Raw genomic sequence first — 22,552 nt, 5'->3', positions numbered from 1 at the left:
AACTTGGGCAAATCAAGGAGTTAACAGACCAACTAGAAATCAGTAAAATCTTGGAAAAACATTTGAAAGAAGAAAACCAAGCAAGCAAAAAGAATAATGCTAGATTGGTCAAAGAAAATGAAAGATTAAATGAAGAAATAGGAAGATTGAAAAGAAAGAATAATTTGTTCTCCAAACAGGCATTCAAATGGCTAAAACAGAAGAACATGTGGAAGGCTAAGTATGAAAAGCAGAAAGTTAAGGCCACTTTATACAGAGAAGGACATGATTTAGGTATGGAATATTTGATAAGGGTAGCACAACAGGAAGCATCTATAGGAAGTGCATCTACAACAGGGAATAGAAGATCAAAAAGGAATAAGCAAGCATGAGGACATGCTTGATGATCAGCAAAGGGGAGATGTTGGCCCTCGATTTTGGTCTTATTTTTGCTAAAGGAAACTTACTTAATCCATCTATTTTACATCCATTTTCCACTATAACTATCCCATTTTGATGTATTTCATGTCCATTCAGGTATTTAATTTTAATTTTTCAAATTCTGTTTTTATGAAAATTTGATTTCAAGTGCAAATATTGACAGATTCAAAAATTCCTGTAATAGCTATATGGATGACATGTTTGCAGGACACTTGGGTACAAGTTTGATGCATGGATGGATAGCTTGGGAACTAGGACTAAGCGAGCTCTACTTGGTTCGATCAAAACAAGCTTTATTAGGCCCATTTAGTGCTGGTCAACCATGACTAATCACTCAGAAAATCTATAGAAATAGAGCAGTTTTGAGATTTTATGGGATTGACCATATTTCTTGGGATGGGATTGATGAATTCTAATTAGATAGGTGAATATGAGTAGATATGTTTGTTAGAAATATTCTAGATTAGTTTGTTTCACAAAACTTCTATTTAAAGCCAAGACTTTGATGGCTTATGTATTGATTTTTGTATAATTTCATGCTGAGACATTTTGGAGTTGAGAGCTAATTTGAAGAACCTATTCTACTACTATTTTGTTGTTCAATAATGTGGATGTGTGACTGAATTTTAAGCTTCTGATATCAATCTTCAAGTTTGCAAAGCAAGGGTGGAGGGCCCCCATTCCAAGCTAAGTACACTTCTTTGTTTAGACTAGTTTAATTTTCCATAATATGGCTATTGTAGAACTTGTTTACATGCTTTGTTTTATATTGGTTTATGGTTAATGTGTGATGATTGATTTCATTAGATCTTAGTTTATTTATCACTTTAGTAAGTTGGAAAACAAAGTGTTCAAGTTGATCACTCCTTCTGTTAATTTGGTGAATTGTAACTAGTTTTACTTGATTACATGCAAGCAGTTTTCTTATGTATTTTTGGTTTTCAATTGATAGCATTATGGTGAATGAATTATAATGGAAAATACCAAAGGTCTCTTAAGTTAGGAGCCTCCCTTCATTAATGATTTGTCCATCTTAAGCTGTTAATTTATGATTTATGTTCATCAAGTAACAATTGAGGAAGAATTGGACCTCTTAGGTTAAGAGCCATTTTAGTTTTCCCTCTTTACAAAGTGAATTGGAATTTTTAATATGTTATATTTGTAATATGCACTTCTTTAGTTTTTGAAAAACTTGTCTTTCAAGCTTGATTAAATCTTATATTCATATATAGTGGACTTGCCTTCAAGTATTACCGACCCAGATTGATGAAGAATATCTGTGCTAATTTTTGTGAATAAATTAGCTTAACATTCTCCTGAAATTGTAGGGGATTAGGATCATAAAGGAAAATGTTAGAAGTTAAAATTCTATCTAAGAAGGAAAAACCCCTAATCCTCCTTCTCCAAGAGATGAAAATGGGGGAGCGGTAAATCTTTCGAGAAAGTGGAAATTTATAGTGAGGTTATGGGGCATTGGCTGTAAGCTTTCATGGGTCCTCATGAGTGTTTTATACTCTCTGGTCCACTATTGTTTTTCAACTAGTGTCAAAGCTCAAATATTTGCATTGGATGGAAGTTCACTTACTTCATATCCCTAATCAAATGGTATGTGGCATTATTAATGTTTATATGCCTTTGGTTTATCAAAACATTTTTTTTTTACTTTTCGAGATCAACTTTGATTAATCTTATGGAATATAAGTATAAGAATTGTAGTATTTATGGGAGGGACTTTAACACAATCCTTCACTCATGGTAAAATGTTGGGGGTAGTGCAATTCGATATCCTTTCAAAGAGAAGTTAGAGGATCTCATTGCTACTCAAGGACTGATAGACATTAAACTAATCAATAATAAATTCACATTGAGAAATAAATGAGTGGTGTCAAGTCATATTTTTATGAGGCTAGATATAAGATCGAGTTGGTGACATGCAAAAGTCTAAACCTTCCATATAAGTTGCATAACTAGAGTATAATTTCATGTTGCAACATCTTGTCATTCAAATACAAAGCACAATCACTAGTATCAATAGGATCCAATTGACCAAGCATGATTTTTTCTGTACCACCGCTAAGAGGGTATGATTCAACGAATGCAACAACATCAAAAGGATATCCACAGTCTTCTTAAATGAACATCTCATCATTGGTATAATGTGAATACAATTGATACTATTTTGAGCAATAGCCATCAAATGACCTTGATATGTCATTGTGTCACATAGAATAGCAAGATGCATGTACTTCACATATGACCCATCAAAATATATCACAACTTGAAGCTCATCTAGGAGAACCTTCCTTACAACCTCAATTCCAATGGTTTGTTGTCATGATCTTTGCATGCTTGGATCTAAACCAAAGGCTGCACAAAAGTGATGAACTTCCCTAATTTAGAATAGCATCCTGAACAAGAAGAGCTAATTCATGTTAGGTCAAGCCTTCCAAAGTTTTTAAATATCCTATTGAAAAAACCTAAGTGTCAATGCACTTTGATTTCACAAGCCTAGGGAAACTTTTCTTCATAGTAAACTTTCAAAATACATGCCTACCACACTTTCAAAGCACAAGACTAACAAACCTTCCAAACACAGGCTAACACAATTCCTAGAAGCGGTGCCAACATACTTTCTAGAAGCAGAGCTAATGCATCTTTGAAAAACCTAGCCAACCTTCCTTGTCACAAGAAGTTGCATTGGGCACACTTCCTTGATGTAGGCTCACTATCACACTCTGTAGTGGGAGCTATCTTCCTTGTCACAAGAACATGCACTAAGCATACTTTCAACCTCTAGCCTACCCACACATGTGGCTCCTTCTATATAAAGGGCTTAGCCCAAGAGCTCATTCAACACTTATTTCTCTCATTTGAGCTCTCTTCACTTTTTGAGCATAAGGCAAGCCTCTCAACCTTGGTTGCAAGTGTGTTATATTATGAGTAAGTTCCTCCTCTACTATACTCTCAAATTACACTCTTGAATGTGTCGCTTCGTTTATTGTATGTTTGTTTTTAGTGTCTCTTCACATTCCAAAACTGTTGGTATTCCTGTCATATTCTAGCTGTATATATGTGTGTGCAGGCTAAGTCTTTTCAATTTATATCTCCCTCTTTCTTTCTTTCATCTAACACTTGGTCGATTTCCAAGGACACTATTATCTTCATTCCTTGCATCAGCTCAAACCGTTTGATCTAAGCATTATCACATCATACTCCCCTAACCAACAGACCATTAAGACCTTTCTCCTTGTACCTACAACATGCGCCCATCACAAGGTCTTTCTTTCCTCAAGAACACATAACACACTTCCAAAGCATAGTCTAGACCCCCTTACTCCATGAAAATGCACCCTCTTCCAACCACTAGCATCCTTTCCTTGAGTAGTGCATAACACACCTCAAGTTGACAAGAATTCCAACCATTTGTCCCTTGTATATGTGTCTTGTTCCCAACCAAGAGACCATGTCATAGTGATGGCACAATGCACACTCATAATGCCTAAGGTCCCTAACCCCTGCCTTCAGATCTTGTTCTCTATGCCAAAGCTAGTCTCTCTCCCAATGCTAGCTCACTGCATACTTTTAGTGACTAGTGTGATTACCCTTGCTTCTAGATTGTGAGCTTGCACCCAAAACTAGCACACTGTCCCCCACAACTAATATTTTGCAAAAGTAAACAAGCTAGAAATGAGTGTTTTGGTGGGACTAATTGTGTGCTTTTCCATGAGTGAATTTCAATTTCTGAGTATTGTAGATCCCAAGATTATGAACTTATCATCTTCTACTGGCACTATGCCTCCATTTACATGCGAAGGAGAAATAAGAGAGGCCACTAAAAGAAATATTAATGTTGTGGACACTGCAAAAGCCAAAGTACCAATCTTGTTAGACAAAAGATTCTTCATAGAAAAGTCCACCATCTTGACATGGTAGATGATATTCAAATATTTCATCAAGAATGAGGTCCCAGAAGATCTAAAGGATGGAGAAGTGTACATTAATGTTAAAAGGTCCATATTCTATAGGATTTCTAGCCGATGTCCAATTTTACCCTATGCAGAGGTAATTAGTTGGACATTGTAGCATATTGACCCTAAAAGCACGATCCTTATAAGTGCAAGTGGACATGAGCTTGCAAGTGGATATGAGCTTGTAGCATATTGACCCTAAAAGCACGATCCTTATAAGTGCAAATGGACATGAGCTAGACATGTTCCATTTATTCAAAATGGTATTTAAATAACCCAGTAAATATTCATATAACATTATCTAGAACATAAGTAATAAAAAACTCTTATCTTATAATGAAAGATTTGACAATTGAGATTAGACATATAGTTCTCCATAGAACCTTAGATAAGTTGCAGCCAAATATTTCTTACAATTGTCACCCTTAAGCCAGATTCCAAAGCTTGAGGAGGAGTGCTTTGAGATCATCAAAGCAACGATATCAACTAAAATAGGGTGTTCAAAGATACACCACCTTCACCCACTAGCTATCAAATTAATAAAATAAAGATAGTGAACCACTTCACTCGCATAAAACCATCATCTACTCATGAAATTAACCAATATCATTAGCTGAAATAGGGTGTCTCAAGGCTACACAACCTTCACCCACCAACTATTCAACAATTTCACATAAGGAAGGGAACACTTCCTTTTATGTAGAGGGACTTATAACAAAACATCCCAACATCTCTAGGAATTTAGACATAGAGAGTCTCAATTCAATTGTGGAGAGAGAGATAATGTTAATGGTAAGGAGGTTTTATCAGTTGTGTTACCTCTGAAGGAATAAAAGTGCACTCTCTAGTAGCTTCTCAGTGAAAATTTCACCTATGTTCTCAACCTAACCTTACAGAACTACCATTAGGTGTTATCATCTTACTAGCCCTTAGTGTCTCCACCACTCAGAAGTTGTCAACGTGCATAGTTTCCGGTGGATTTAGCAGACCTATAAGGCATAACCACTGCTCAGTGATTACCAACAAGTAAGTCTTCTAGGTTTCCTTGCTCAAATATCAATTGAGCTTACTCTGTGATTATCAGCCAAAAATCAACTGAGCTTACTCTGTCATTATGGGTTTCTCAGTTGTGTTATCATCAAAGCTTATCTATGGTTATCAGCTAGCAATCCTTATGGGTTTCTCTATTGTACTATCATCATTGCTTCCATGTGATTCTTTTCCAGCAAGCCTAATGGGTTTCTCAATTGTGTTATCATCAAAGATTGTCTTCTCCCCAAATTCTCTCAATCCTCGTATCCTTCTCTTCCCTCTCAGCGAATAATTTTGACCACTAGAATCCTTTAGGCCTCCCTTTTATTCCTATTCCTTATGATGATTGAGTCAATCCTCAATCAAGAACAACTAATATCTCATGTTTCCTGCACACTTTGATAGGTTAATCACTCTTTTTTTGAGGATCCATGCAACCCATCCTTCTTGGACAACACAATGCATCCTTTCCTTAAGTTTCTTGTCCTTTCTTGCTATTATGCCCAAAAGAAATATGGGCCTATCCTTTATTTTTTAGTTAATTTATTACACATGCAACTCATTTAAAACCAACTAGCCAATCCATGACTAATATTTAAAGTAACTAACTCCTCAAGCAATGGAATCTGTGTCCCTTTCTCTCAGTCATTTTAATTTATGGTTACATAATTACAAGGAATTATTTTCAATGTTTACAAGGGGAAGTAACCCACAGGGGATGTCATAATTTAATACATATTATATCAATGATAATATTTCATTAATATTTTCATTCTCTATAACAATTTTTAAAAATTTCGAACACCATACCTGAATGTCTCTTTTAACGTTTTAAGATTGTACAAATCAACAAAATGATGGCCTCAAAATAATAATAAAAAATAACAATATTGTGAAATGTGAATGTGATTAATGATGGCCTCAAAATAAAAAAATTCAACACACACACACACACACATTGAGAAGCACTTTCTAGCCCAACATGAAGGAGATGTTGTCACATAATGTTACATTTAAAAATAATAAAGTAATACTTACAACAACAAATTAAAAAAATAATAATAACAAAAACAATCAATATTTTCCATAAATAAAATACTTCATTTTCCACCTTAATTTAAAAAATAATAATAATAATAATAATAATAAATAAATAAATAAATAAAATAAAATGTGATACATTTATACAGTTGGAACTAGATCCAACCAATTCTAAATTAGGAGGTCATGGTTGAGAAAATATCTCAACAATCTCCAACAACTCAATCCAAACCAACAAACCAATTCTAATGTATTGTTTCTAACACCCTCTCTTAATAATTACATTACAAATAACAATATTATAATAACAAATTACAATATTGAAACTATAACATTGATGTATATCTGATTTGTTTATCATTAGCACTTTTCCCACTTTAGCATCTCACAAACTACACTCTTTCTCCACCACAAATTTAAGCTTAACACTTAACCCATTTAAGACAAAAATGTCTCTAACCATCATTGAAATATATGTAGGACTCACACTCAACGTATTTTCAACTAGTAATTTTTTTAAGAAATTAGCCTTGATACTCAATCATTCTATTGACAAACTCCCATCTGACGAAGACATAGTGTGCTTCAATCACCAATTATATAGGAATGTTTTCTAGATATTGAATGTATCCAACAATCGCTCTTACAAAGTGACGTTTTTTACACACTCAAAAACATACAACAAATCACATAACCTATAGTTGTTTTTCCTCAGTCACCGCATCCTCTAAGAACAACAAACTATAATAGACTATAGAAAAAATTAAACCAATGATGTGTTCTTGTGACACCACATACAATAAGAACCTCTAGTTTAAAAAGTGTGATAAACTCTGCCTTGAATTCATTATCACTTGCAGAATCTAGTGATTCTTCAAAGACATCATCTGGTGGGTCTTCATAGTTAGCGATGTAGGTAGGTTTTTTTATTGTTCCTTTTTCAAGATCTTTGGCACAAATTTTACAATTTAATGTTATATCCCCATGTCTTCGACAGTAGAAGCATTCATCTATACTCACATGTTCAACTTGTGAATTGACTTCTGCTTCTCCATCTCTTGCTTTCATCCTATTTTTCTTTGCTATAAGTGTTGCTATCATTTCATCTAGTATTCATGAGGATAATTGATTTAGCATAAAAATAACATTGTCATATTTTGAAGATAAACTATTTAACAAGATTTACTTTGCATCTTTATCCTTTACTTTAGAGCCAATTTTTTCCAACCGCCTTAGAAGGGAATTTGAATCATTTATGAGAGTATATGGGGATGTTTCATCATGCATTTTAAATTTGAACAACTGTAATTTCAAGGAAGAAATTACATTCACAAATTTTTCAACAAATATCTTACTTAATTGTTCCCATATTTCTGTAAATAATTTTCTAAGTCCATGATGTATAGCTATGAATCTGAGAGAGTCTAATGATGGAATTAGCTTTATCCTCCCTTCTCTCCCATTCAATTAATTGTTTAGTGTCTTCAAGTGATGGTTTTGTTCCCTTTACTAAACTCTATAATCTTTTATGCATCAAATGCATTTGAATCTTTAAATTCTAAGTATGGATGTTAAGGCCATTAAATGTTTCAAATAATATATGCTCTATGTTAAAAGGAAAGTAATTTAAAACAATTACCTTATGCAATAACAAGAGAGGCGTAACTTCTTTGCGGCAGGAACAACACTAAAAATGTGTTTCAAAAAACATATTTCAACATTTCCATTTAACTTGTCTCTTTATGTCCTATATGTGTTGCCAAACTAGCTTGGTCACTTGAACTAAAATTGATGGTTCAAATTATAGAGCAGCATCCTGTTTTCCCTATCCAATTTTAGCTCTACATATAGTGGCCATAGGGACTTCTTACAGTAGCGCCTCACAACAATAGATCTCAGACTTCACAACAAACTAAATAAGCACTATTTCTTTTTAATCCCTCTCGATCTAATGAAGATGGTGGTGGGGAAATTGACGCCAATAATGCACAAAGACTCTGACAAAACAATTGCACTAGTTGAGATGCTACTCATAGTAGAGCTCTCTTGTAAGATAGACAATCTGAATTACTTTGGTTGTTTCAATGTAAATAAGATTGGTGCTCAAACATCCAGGTGACTTTAAGCTTGATCAAAACACTTTAGGATAGATGGATCCAAGCCTTATGCTTAGGCTTCAACATTTTCAAATGATTTTCATATGTAGGTCAATGCTTCTCATCCAGGAAAATCTCACCTGGTGTGACTCCCGTCAAATTTTGATTGAATTGATGAGCACTTACACACACTGCATGCATACAATATAACTCTCATTTGCTAAATCTATCCAGTTTCAACAAATAACCTAGATGACCATGTAGAAAATGTGAGGGCTTAACATATGAAAGGTCAAAAACCTACTATTCACTGATAATTTCTTGAAGCTGAAACATTCAAGTAAGGCCACGACATCCTCTGCTCTTCAAGTTTTTAGGGTGGGATGACTGGGGTTGGACACAAACAACATGTAGTCATATTCATGCGATGATAGATCTTGGAAACTTTCCTACATGAAACAATAGATTTAAGAAAACCTTTCACATTCTTTTGGGCCCTATGGTAAGGACTAAACCCAAAACTATAAACTCTGATACCAAGACAAAATTGTAGTTGAATATACAATAAACTATTGCATATGTTCTAATAAAAAATGTGATACATTTATATAGTTGGAAATAGATCCAAATAATTCTAAATTAGGATATTTTGGCTGAAAGAATATCTCAACAATCTCCAAGAACCTTATCCAAACTAACAAACCAATTCTAATGTAAGCATTTCTTCTAACATAAAATACTTCATTTTCCACCTTATATAGAGATAAAGTAATTGGAAGTAAAGAAAAAATAATTTTAATATTAAATAAATATGTAATTCCGTCACTACTTAACATGGAGTTGTGAGATTCCATGTAAAATTAATAGTTAAAATATGTAACCAATTCTAATGTAAGCATTTCTTCTAACATAAAATACTTCATTTTCCACCTTATATAGAGATAAAGTAATTGGAAGTAAAGAAAAAATATTTTTAATATTAAATAAATATGTAATTCCGTCACTACTTAACATGGAGTTGTGAGATTCCATGTAAAATTAATATTTTTTTTTTTTTTTTTTTTTTTTTTTTTTTTTTTTTTTTTTTTTTTTTTATGGAGATTCATAATTCATTCATTTTTTAATATGTTGTTGACATAATAATAATAATAATAATATAGACAAATAGTCTTATAGATATATGTTTTCTACTTCCAAATATGATTTGGGGATTTGGGGCATGTATTAACATTTTATTATATAGAACATGAATCATAAATAAAATATTTCAATATCGTTTATGTATATATATATATATAATTCTTCTTCTATATTTGCATTCGTTCATTTTGGAGTCGATATGTAACATTCGAAATACTAATAACAAAAATTAAATATAATTATATGTGTGTGGCGAATATTTCAAGATATATATATATATATATATATATATATATATATATAGAGAGAGAGAGAGAGAGAGAGAGAGAGAGAGAGATGTTTTCTACTTTTAAATATGATTGAGGCATGTATTAACATCTTATTGTGTAGAATGTGAATCATAAATAAAATATTTCAATGTCAACTATCTATATAATATATAAAACAAAAGAATATATGATGATGATCATGATGATGATGAAATGAATACCAATGTAGTCTATTAGATATTAATAAAGTAAGAGATTAATTTTGTCTCTTTAATATTTTATTTATATGATAAAAAAGAAGGGAAAGAAGTGCTCCCATTATGGTTTCGCTGACTTAACAATTCAAGATTGTTGATGGTGTGAAAAATGTTTTGGAAATGAGTTAAAATGTGAGTAAGAGATGAACAATCTAAGAGAAAGTGTTTTTGATCTTCAATCCTCTTAGTATTGGAATGGTGACAAATTCTTTCATCCCAAGGTGTTTTGGGAATAGATCAACACTCACTTTGACTTCAAAGTTCATGAGAATTAGTTCTTATCTTTGCAATGTTCATTTTCTTCTTAGCACTAGTAAATACAAAAAGATAATTATGGTTAGCAAGGGTGGGGTTGATCACCTCCTTATAATATCTTATCTTCCTTTCTCCCTGACCCCTATCATCCCACAATTTATCATTAAATTTGGAGGTAATAATATTTTTAATATTATCCTTATTCTCCAAGATTATATATATATATATATATATATATATATATATATATATATATATATATATATATAACATTTTATTAGGTTGTTGCTCAAAATCAGCATAAATGCCTCTTTATATTTACCAAGAGCCAAGAAGAATAAATATTTTTGAAGTGCAAATCTTCCCTTAAGTTTTGCATTTAAAAAAAGATTTACATATTGAGAGATTTGATCCTTATAACCACCACCACTACCATTTGAGTGAGTTTCACTCAATGAATCTCTGACATATCATGTGGTTTGTGGCATACTAAAAAATACCCCTAATTTGACTACATATTGGAAAATACTCCTAAAAATCACATTATTAAACTGCCTATCAATACTAACCCAATACATCTTCACCTAATTTTATATTTTTTCATTAACTTTGAGCTCCATTTTTTATACTATTCAATATAAGAAACTTTTACCCCTATATATATTCCCCAATATATTATTTCATTTTTTCCTCAATGTATATCACCCAATATAAACACAAGTGATATAATATTGCTTCGGCACTAAAGTCTTGTGCTCACCACTTAATAAATTCAGGGTTAAAATAGATCTATACTAACAATTAATAAATTAATTAAATTCATATTAAAAATAATTAATAAATTTTTTGAGAAGATTTTTCGGCGTAAATCACATTCAAATGCATTACATTCAACGACTAAATTGGACCACGCAATGATTATAATTGCTATATTTGACTAGGAACAACTAACCTGACTAGACCAAGGGATATGGACAAGAGAACATAATCAATTATTATCATTTTTAAATATAAATTAATTAATAAGAATTAATTAGTTATTGAAATGACCTATATTTAAGTAATATAAATAAATTTCTAATTAATTATTTTAATATAAATATAAACTAGGTAATGTATTTATTCAATATGAACTAAAAGTATTAGTATTAAATATATATATATATATATATATATATAAGTTATATAATTAAAGTTACGTAATAAATAATTAGTAAACTAAGTTACTTTGCTTATATTAAATTAAAAGGGGCTAATATTGAATTTACATATAACTATATAGTTAATGAAAAATTAGTTTAATATCTATGAAAATAAGGTAACATATTCAATCGAAGTAGTCTACCCAGGCGGAGGAATTGCTCGATTTTCGTCGCCGCTCGAAAAAACCTCCGGCTCCTGGTTGCCGGAAATTCCTCCGCCCAGCTCCGCCACCCTCCGCATTTAATGATGTCTGACAGGAGTTCCATTGCTATCTTGCCACCATTCACACCTCAATTCGAATTTGGGAATTAACCACGAGCTGCATTTGACCCGGCACTCCTCTGCAGATCACCAGGTCACCAGAACAAGCGAAACCGGAAGGGCAATAACAGGTTCAAGGCTGCGAGCTGTGGCATCTCAATCATTCATGCAACCATCATTTGCATTCTCTCTGCTCACGGCATGCGCAGTAACCCATGGAATCCTGATGCACCCAACACAGATTTAGAGAACAAAATCATGGAGTTCAGCACTGCATATTTCGTTGTGGACTTGCTCCGCTATTTGCTTGCCAACCCATCCGATCACCTCTTTATATTTCACCATATTGCAACTTCCTTCTACCTAGTAACTTGCAGGTACTATGCAGGCCATGGAGGGCTCTCGACCATCTCTCTGATAGTTGCAAGGGAATCGACGACTCCATTATAGAATGTGTGGACTATTTCTTGTATGGATAAAACGGAGTCTTCCTTGGCCAACATGATCTATAGTTCTATTTCTCCATTTTTCACTATGTATTTTACCGTGGTGAGGTGCATTATTCGGCCTTGGTTGGCATGGAAGTTGGCCTCCTTCCACTTAGCTGGTAAGGCAGATGTCGTTATTCCTTACTGGATGGCTAGTTCATGAATGGTCACTGTTATTCTGGCTCTTTTCGAGAGCACCATCTGGGTTTACAAGCTCTGGACAGGTTTGATCCATTTCTATGCAAAGAGAGGGACTCCGAAGGGCAAGCTTGGAGCCCAGAAAGAAGAGTAAGCATAGTGGAGCTTGATCCAATTGTTATAACTGCAATGCTTTTAGTTGAATTAACCAATTTTCCTGTATTTTTCTTTGTGTAGGTGTGGTATTTTAACTGTTCAAATTGATAATAATAGTTTGCTTCCAGGCCCATTTGTAAAGTATTGTACTTCAGTCAACAAACTCTAGAAACAAAACAGAACTATACTGAGAAGAGAATTTGAAGTTTGAAGTTTGGGGTTGCAGGTACAAATCGAATTCATATCATACTTCAAGGTTGGCCAATAGCATTCTATGGCTTGAGACTCGAGTATGCCTTGGAAGGTAGCCCGAATTACATAGCATGGAAAGATAGAATGGAGGCTGTATTAGAAGACAATGGCTTGAAGGAATTCATTGATTAAGAAATCAAAAAGCCAGCTTCAACTAATGCACAAGAGTTGGTTGAGTGGAAGAAGTGTGTGGCGAAGGTGAGATGGATCATCCTTGAGGGAGTTCGAGACTGTATTGTCTCGAGTCTCCATGGGAAGAATACTCCATTTTCAATATGGAAGACATTGAAGGACCTCTACCAAAACAATAGCGACCAAAGGAAATTGGCGATCAAGGATAAACTTCGAAAAATCAACATGGAGAAGGGCGATACTATTTCCACATATCTAAACAAGCTCACCACCTATAGAGATGAGCTTAGCAGTGTGGGAATAACTACTGTTGATGATGATATGGTGAGCCTCGCTCTCCTTGGCCTTCCAAAGAGCTGGAATAGCTATCAGGACTCTATGAATGGAAGGGAGAAACTGTTGGATTGGGAACGGCTATGGTCAGATCTCATGTAGGAGGAGATCAGGAGGAGCACACAAGATGGTTCTTCATCCAAGAATGATGATGAAGAAAATCTGGCCTTAGCAAGTAAGGCAAGGAAAGGGAAGGGGAAGGCTTCCCATTCCAAATCGAATTCTTCTCATGGAGGGAAGAAGGGTGACAAGTCCAAAGTGAGATGCTTTAATTGTCATGAGATGGGACATTATGCGACTAATTTCCCATCGAGGAAGTCCAAGAAGGGATCCTCGGAAGGATCGGAAGGTGAGGCATTAGCTTCTCAGTTCAAAATGGACTTTACTCTCATCGCACGCATGGTGTCATCCATGATGGGTTGTGTTTGGTATCGTGACAGTGGAGCCTCATTCCACATGACCGGTGATAAAAGTTTATTCAGTTCCTTGGAGGAGAAAGACCTCAATATGCGCATAAAAATGGGTGACGACGGAAGGTATAGTGTTTTAGGAGTAGGCACAGTTGCTTTTCAGAGGGAGCATGGACCTCCTATCACCTTGACAGATGTGATGTATGTGCCTGGACTGGAGAAGAACCTGGTATCAGTAGTGATGTTGGAGGACAATGGCTACGATGTTGTCTTAAGTAAAGGAAATACATCCCTAAGACACATAGCCACGGGTCAGACCAAGAGGATAGGGATTCGGGTGAAGAATCTCTATAAACTAGATGTAGATGATTATGCAGCATTGAGTACGAAAGTAGAATTGGTGCAAAGCCAAGACATTGGCGAGTTGTGGAACAGGCGGTTGGGCCATTTGCATCATGGGGCTTTGACACATGCAAAGGTTGTACCTTGGGAAAGTACACCAAGTCTTCCTTTCATGATCGAGACAGTCAAGCAGAGGCTATCTTAGAGCAAGTTCACACTGATGTGTGTGGACCATTCTCAACGGCATCCATTGTGAAGCAAAGGTATTATGTGATTTTCATTGATGATTTTTCTCGTAAATGCTAGATTTAATTCATGCAGAAGAAGGACCAAACCTTCACAAAGTTTTGTGAGTTCAAAGCTTTGGTCGAGAAAGAGTCATGGAAGAAGATCAAGGCCATGAGAAGCAACAATGGTGGAGAATATGTCTCTCAAGAGTTTAAGGACTTCTGTGCAGCGGAAGGAATTAAACGAGAGTTGAAGGCACCTCATAATCCACAGCAGAATGGGGTGGCGGAGAGGAAGAACATAACTATTGTAGGGGCAACACAGGTAACGCTGCATGACCAAGGCCTACCACTTCACTTGTGGGCCGAGGCATGCAACACAGTGGTCTATTTACAGAATAGAAGCTCGCATCGCATACTTGGGATGAAGATACCAAAGGAAGCTTTCTCCAGTAAGAGACCAGATGTGGGTCACTTCAGGATCGTTGGCTCATCAGTATATTGCCATGTGACAAAGGATGCATGGAAGAAGCTTGAGCCAACAACACAGTTGGGGATACTTGTGGGGTACATTGATACACCTCACAACTATCGGGTGTACTTGCCTACCAGTTGGAGGACAATGGTTCGCAGAGATCTCAAGTTTGATGAGAAAAAGGCCATGCAAGTTTCCATTGAGAGGGAGCTCAAACTACAGGCTATGGAGGAACTGTTGGTTCCTAAAGAGGAGGAGCCTCAGACTGATGCGGAGCAGTCCCCTGCAGAGGTTCCAGGAGTGGAGACATCCACTCATGCAGAGTCTTCCACAGATGGACAGAAGCGAGAGAGAATGTGGTAGCACCATATTCTCAGCACAGAGGAGGTCACCTGAGAGGTACACTGGATACATGGCCCTTGTTGGGGAATGTGTTGAGACTAAGCCATCTTCCTTTGAGGAAGTAGTGCAACAACCAATTTGGGTTGATGCTATGGTGGAGGAGTGTGACTCCAGAATTCGTAACAGTGTTTGGGATGTGGTTCCGAGACTGGAGAACAAATCAGTTGTGAGTTCTCGTTGGCTTTACAAGGTAAAGAAAACTACTGATGATGGGAGGATCATGTTGTTGTAGTATAATTCCTTTCTTGTTGAGAGGGAGTGTTGAAATGTAGCAACGAGAATATTCCGATTTTAATTTGTCCTTAAATTAAAATCGAATTTAGTCTTAACAACTACTTGGAAATAATTAATTAAGTTATTTTGACTTAATTAGTTGGAGAAATTTAAGTTAGAAGTCTTTCTGAAGTCATGCAAGAGGTATCCCTTAAATTAAGGAGATAAGCCTTAAATTAAGGAGATAAGATTGAGCTATATTTGAGTTGTAATTAGTTAACTCAGTTTACTCCAGTTAAATTAGTTCCAAACTGTTTGAGGAACTAATAGAGACTTAACAGTTAGTTGATGCATGCATGCACTCAACTAGTGTACTCCAGTTAACTGAAGATTCTCTCATCAGAAAGTCATGCATGTCTATTCTGAGAAAGACCCAGTGGAGATTAAAGTCAAGGACAATGTGATATCAATTGCATGTGTTTTCCTATAAATAAAACTCATGCATGCAGAAGAATAATTCCTTGAGGATTGCGCAGTTCTGATAGTGTGTGAGATCAGGAGATCATCCACTTGGTAAATCGAGTTTTTCCATTTGGTTGAAGGAGATCATCCCAAAGGGATTGCACAAGGAAATAGGAGCTTGGAGGGCAAAGAGGAAGGCTTGTGAGAAGCCAGGATTGCCTGTGAGCATCTGTGAGGATTGTACTGAGAGCTGGCTAGTTGTGAGAGTTAAGGCTTTGTATAATTCCTATTATTTCCACCTTGTATGATAATACAGATAGTGGGGTTTTTAGATGAGGCTTTCCCCAAAGTATTTTCATGTGTATTGTGCATTGATTCTTTTTCTTCTCTTTATATTGTTCAGCTCAATTCAGCTTGATCTTTAATCTTCCACAAATTTATAGTAGAAGTAGGTTATAGTATTCTGCTTTGATTTATATTGCATTATCGGGTTAACCTACAACAGATTTTCTACATGGTATCAGAGCGAGATCTGTAGAGAAAAGTCTACAACTTGTTATTCACTTATTGTCTAGATTGCTAGTTCCTTTGTAGCAGAGAGGAATTGGTCCACATATAGCTTCATCCACTCTATCAAGAGGAATAGAATTCCCCCTAGGAGAGCAAAGAAGCTAGTTGCAGTGCACAATTCTCTATGCCTTACACATAGGACAACACCAGAGTTTCGGAGGGGACTTGCAACATGATGGGATGTGGATCCAGGGGATAGTGCACAGATAGATGATGAGGATGGACCAGATGAGTTACAACATGGTTTGGTTGGAGTTCCATTGGTTACTCAAGAGAGTGGCTCTAACTCAAATAACGACATTCCCATTGTTGGTCCTGATGACTTCATGTAGCAGATGGATGTAGAGGACTAATCATTGAGATTGAGTCCTTGATGTTGATTTTAATTTCAGTGCTCATTTTCCATTTTTACTTTTCAGTTTTAACATTTGAGTTGTGACACTAGATATGATGATCGACTCTTCACTCTTAACTATTTTTGAGTTATATAAATTTAGTGTTCAAACTTCAGTGTCTAGTCTATAGTATATAGTAATATACTATTATGTTTTGCTTTCAATTTAGAATCTAGAATGATGAATGATGAATTTAGATTCAATATATTGCTCGCTCCTCAAAGAAAAGATTACAGACTCTCAAGGCTATGTGGGAGGAGCCAAGGTGAAAAGTATTTTGCATGTACAAATGAAGGGTATATATAGCCAAGGGTGAAACTGACCCTTGTGACTGTTTGACTTCCCTTGTGACTGTTCGACTTACATGACTCTTTGAATTCATCCATGGGTCTCTTGGACTTCCACATTACATTACATTGATTACACAGTTATGACCCAAAGTAGTGATGTGGCCAAGGGGACTCATGGCACAACTAAACATGACGTTGCGAGTATGCACATGGTGGTTGTGTTGTTCGTGTCGAGTTGTTGTGCTACTGAGTGATGAGTGTGCTCGTGGTGTACCATAGCTTCACCTCCGCATGGCAGAGTGTGCGGAGTCTTCAATGGTCTTGGTGCTCACTTGATAGTTCATGTATGCGCATGTGTCTCCTTCGTTTGCTACTTGTTATACTTCATGTGTTCGTTCGAATGCGAGCAAGTTTTCTAGCATGTGCTCATTGTTCATCCCATTCATCGTTGTGCCATGTCTCATTCATGTACCTATCTGTACAATCACTCATGACAAGATGACATCAAATCCAGAAATTCCCTAGTCTACCATGATGCATTGTCTTTCGTTTCCAAGTGTAGGTGATCGAGAGAGAGGACAAGGCTCTGAAACAATGCAGAACACATGTCAGGTCGGGATGCGAGGCTCCGGGGCAATGTGAAGAAAAATTGCGTAGAGGTCACTAGGAAGTTGGGATGAACATTTCGGAACGACAATAACATTCTGCGGGATTTGGCTCAGCTGGGAGGCAAAACTGCGCAATCTTTCCTAGGAAGGAGGGTGGGAGCGAGCTACGGGAGCTTGCATGCCAAAACCGCGCAGACCTGGGAGGTAGTCATGCTAAACATGTCTGCGCAGTTTCCGGGCTAAGCGAGGTGTCAAGTAGCTGGTGGACAGTCCAAGAAAATACACAATTTTAAGGAGCAACAGGCTGGATGGTAGGGGGACTAACTGATAGAACTACAAATTTTTAGAGATAGTGCAGTGACAGGAAGCGGGTACCTATCCCTCTTGTCTATGCAATTTCTTCAGTTAGCTTCTGCGCAATTTTTGGGAGGAGTGAAGCCCGGGGTCATTGCCTGGTCAAACTCTCTAGTTGACCAATGGGAGGCTTGATGGATTGAATAGCATGCAAAGCAGATTGAGATGGCTTCTTGGGAAACTTCTGCGTTGTTATGGGTGACAGTCAGTGAGGTCGATTCCAAGATTGCATAGTGCAAACTACCTGGGGCAGCCTCAAGTTCTGCACAATTATGGGCAATAGTACTTGGTCACTGAGGATTGAGACTGCGCAGTGCAGCTCAGTGCAGGTCCGGTTGATGGAGGGATTGATGGGGGGTGGTCCGGTCGACAGATCTTTGACAAAATGGTTAAATGTGTGAGCGAGTGAACTCGTATATACATGACCTTGCAAACACACACTCAACATGACTTGACGACAAGACAACTCGAATCAACAAGACAACATATGCTAAGTGTGATTGATTGCGGGACTATCTAATGGTGAAAGCGACAAATGTGACATTTTGGACGACTGTGGTGACACTTGCGCAAAAGTGCTTACAACATCGTGTGAGAGTGTGATAGATGTTTACATAGCCAACACAGCTCAAACACAAAATTTCAACATCAACAGAACAAGGTCGCAAGCATGACATAGCAATTAACATGTCAAAGACGTCAATTGGTCAAACAAGCGAAAATGGAGCAAGACATGTAGAGGAAATACATGAAATGATTGTGTTTGCGCACATGCATGTTACTGAGGACAGGATGATATGACAATGACAATCAGTGGTGCAAAAGGTGTTCTTTACTTACCATACTTACCTTCGAAATGATCATGCATCTAATGGAAGTTTGCACGCGGTCTTGATCTTTTGCCATCACTTAGTCTCTTGGTCCTTCTCCTCAACTCCTTGGGAGTGATCTCAACATGTCACCTTTTCCTATAGTCACTAAGCGATGGATCAAAGTGGTTTCAGCAGGAAGTGACTATTGCCGGGATGAGGCCATGGGAGCCCCATTTGTGCACTTTCTGAATGCAAAGACAAACATGGAAACTTGGACAACACTGCACATTTTTTAGGCACAGGACACCGTTGCAGGATGGGGGTCCTGGGAGGACACCTTTGCACAATTTTTGAGTGCAGTGCAGCCTGGGCAGCTAAGAGGCAATACTATGCAGTTTTTGGGTGCAAGGTAGACTAAGTAGTTGAGGGACAATATGGTACCGTTGCGAGATGGGGGTCCTGGGAGGACACCTTTGCACAATTTCTGAGTGCAGTGCAGCCTGGGCAGCTAAGAGGCAATACTACGCAGTTTTTGGGTGCAAGGTAGACTAAGTAGTTGAGGGATAATACGGTGCAATTTCTGTTGATAGTGGGTTCTGACTGGGGAAGGACACTGGAGGAAATCACACCACAGTTTTGGATGCCAAGGGATGTTGGGGTCTTTGCGCACTACAGGGTTTCAGCAGGCAAGGGAGGAAGCTTGATGGTTGTAGAAGCAAAGTGCAAAGTTTCAGGAAGCTGGATGAGGCTAGGTTGTTTGAGAAATGGCTAAATGTGAAATCAGTGACACAGATGTAAACAATGATAGGACTCTACTGTGATCGCACAAGAACACTTAGTGACACAACATAGATCATCCAGAATGCATAAGACATACTTTACTTTGCTTGATGCAACAACCTTCGTAGGATCCTAAGTAGGAGCCAAAATTAATTTTGGAGGGTGGTTGTAGCTGCTACAACAAGATCTAAATCTAATTGTTATTTATTGTTTTTTTTGTAGATTCTATGTGATGATAACAACTCATACACACGAAACAAAACAACATTCCCTTTGTATGCCAAACAACATCCCCTATGGCCAAATGTGACACATGTTGCATAAAGATGAGAACACAGACAACTACTAACATCAAGGAGGGGAAACTTGAGATCATCAACTTACCAACAGGTGACCAAGGATCTTTGAATGCCAAACAACATCCCCTATTATCCCATATGCCCAAATGTGACACATGTTGCATAAAGATGAGAACACAAACAACTACTTAAGATCATCAACTTACCAACAAGTGACCAAGGATGATCCTTACCAACAAGTGACCAAGAATGATCGATTTTTCATCTGCAACCATGCTATTCCATATTATTTGAATTTATTAACACTTGTTAAAATGACATACTTAATAATATTTTCAATTTTCAATTGATTCAAAACAATTATAAATATTACATAAAATATTTTTTAAATAAAATCTCAATTTAATAATAACTCTAAACCATATTTTAAAATATTATTCAATTAAATATACCTCCTATAATATTTCATAATATCTTATTTTAATAATACAATTACAAAAAAGTCTAACTAAAATATTTATCGTTATAAATATTATATATATAATCAAAATTTACATATTAGTGACCATACAAAGCACGCTGAATCAGTTTTCATCTCATAGAGAACAAGGGGCAAATAATGTGGTGTGTGGCAGGTTTTATGACCTCACGAAAAACAAGGGAAGAAAAACGACAAATGATCGGGCAGGTTATAGTATTCATTCATTTGTCCCATCAGTTGCCAGTGTGTGGAAGGCCTCTTAAGAAAAGTAGGCCTTACCATGGAGATGAAATGAATTGACAGCAGAGGAGATGCCATTGACACATGGTTTTGTCGGCCCCAAGATGAGGTGGGCCAGTTTCCACTGCTGTGATTGGCAAATTTGTGTCATTCTTTCACCAAGTATCGAATGAGAATCACACAATGATCTATTCCCATTCTAGCTGACCTACAGGTAAATTTTAGGCAATAGCCCGGGAATCGTTTGAAAAAAGAAGAGAGCCCAAAAATGGGTAAAAAAACCCTTCCCGGAAATTCTGTTGTCTACAAAAATCTTTATACTGCAATTACTTAGATGCTAAATGTTACATCATAAAATGGGTGTGGAGTGATATTTTCTGTTATAATGGTCACAACAAAGACAATTTCTTATTTAAATTGTAAAAAGAGCCATTCCGGATATATTGTTTTTTAACCGGAAGCATAACATCGTAAAACCATGGCCTAAACTGTAATTAGGACTTGCAGGTCACCAATATTACCAATGGTCCTCTTAAGCCTCTGTTACAATCCGCACACCACGCCTATTTTGCAGACTTCTGCCTCAAAAAATTTAAATTCAAAACGCTCTGAAAGTGCCCTTTCTTTTTAGTACCAAAAACCCTGGAACACAATGGAACAAAAGCCGAAGAAGGCAAAGAACTCTTAAGCGACATGTTGCAGTAGATTAGAAAAATATTCCCAATAAGCATGCAAAAATAATCGAAAGAACAGTGTATACCTTGAGATTTCTTCAGGAAGAACTGAAAACGTGCCCCGAAGCGACATGTTTGTCAGGACTGAAAGGGGAGCTAAAACAATCACCAGGCCACATATTCATATTCTGCTTCATCTTTTTTGCAAGCAATTTCGGGTTATGGTTATCGATAATAGCTTTTGCTGCTCTCTTTAGGTTTCTAAGTGCTAGCTTCACAATTTCTTCGAAGGATTCCTCGCGTATTCTCCGAACGGACCTTTTCAGCTTATCTTTAAAGGTTTCTTCGATACAAAACTGGTAACTACGAAGAAATGCCTGTCTGGCCAAATAATTTTGATTTCCCCTGAATCTGTAACCGAAATAGTAGGCATCATCTTCGGTAGCGTCAAGGAGCCTCACAAAGTCCAGGCTCGACCCAGACCAGCTTCTGGAGGCCACGTAGGTCTGAGAAACTCTCCTGACACACAAAGTTTCTGTGTTGAGAGGCATGGGAATATGATCAGGACAAATCCTTGGATTTAAATGACCAGTTCAGTAACCCTCCGTAACAACAAGGTCACAGTCAATCTGGACAACATTTGACCACTCCAACAAGGAGAAGCGAGTCTTCTTCATCTTTATCCCTTAGCTCACCAAGATCTGACCCTGAAGTGATTGCGAGATTTTTAAAACTCGCTAATATTATCTGCGGAAATGTACGGCCAAATAAAGTTCATGTGAGGATCACGCACAAATTGACTATCCAGCATCAAAATTGGCGCAATTGGATCAAACTTGGGTGTTGAAGCATTGAAGTCCAGCTTTTTAATCTATAGGCACACAATTCCGAGCCTGCAATGAAAATAAACAAGCATTTTAGTCAGGTTTTGGGCAAAAAAATTCCTCACATCAGTTAATAACGAACACATACCACTAATAACGGATTTTGAATCCAAAAAATTTCAAAGACCTCGTTTAAACGTAGATTACAAACATCTATCCTGTTTTTGCCGTTGCGGTTGCGGTAGATTAAAAG

The sequence above is a fragment of the Pinus tabuliformis genome, chromosome 9, assembly GCF_031772625.1.
Source record: "Pinus tabuliformis cultivar Carrire ecotype Pingquan chromosome 9, CPIR1, whole genome shotgun sequence".
Lineage (NCBI taxonomy): Eukaryota > Viridiplantae > Streptophyta > Pinopsida > Pinales > Pinaceae > Pinus > Pinus tabuliformis.
Note: the sequence above shows the minus strand (reverse complement) of the source record.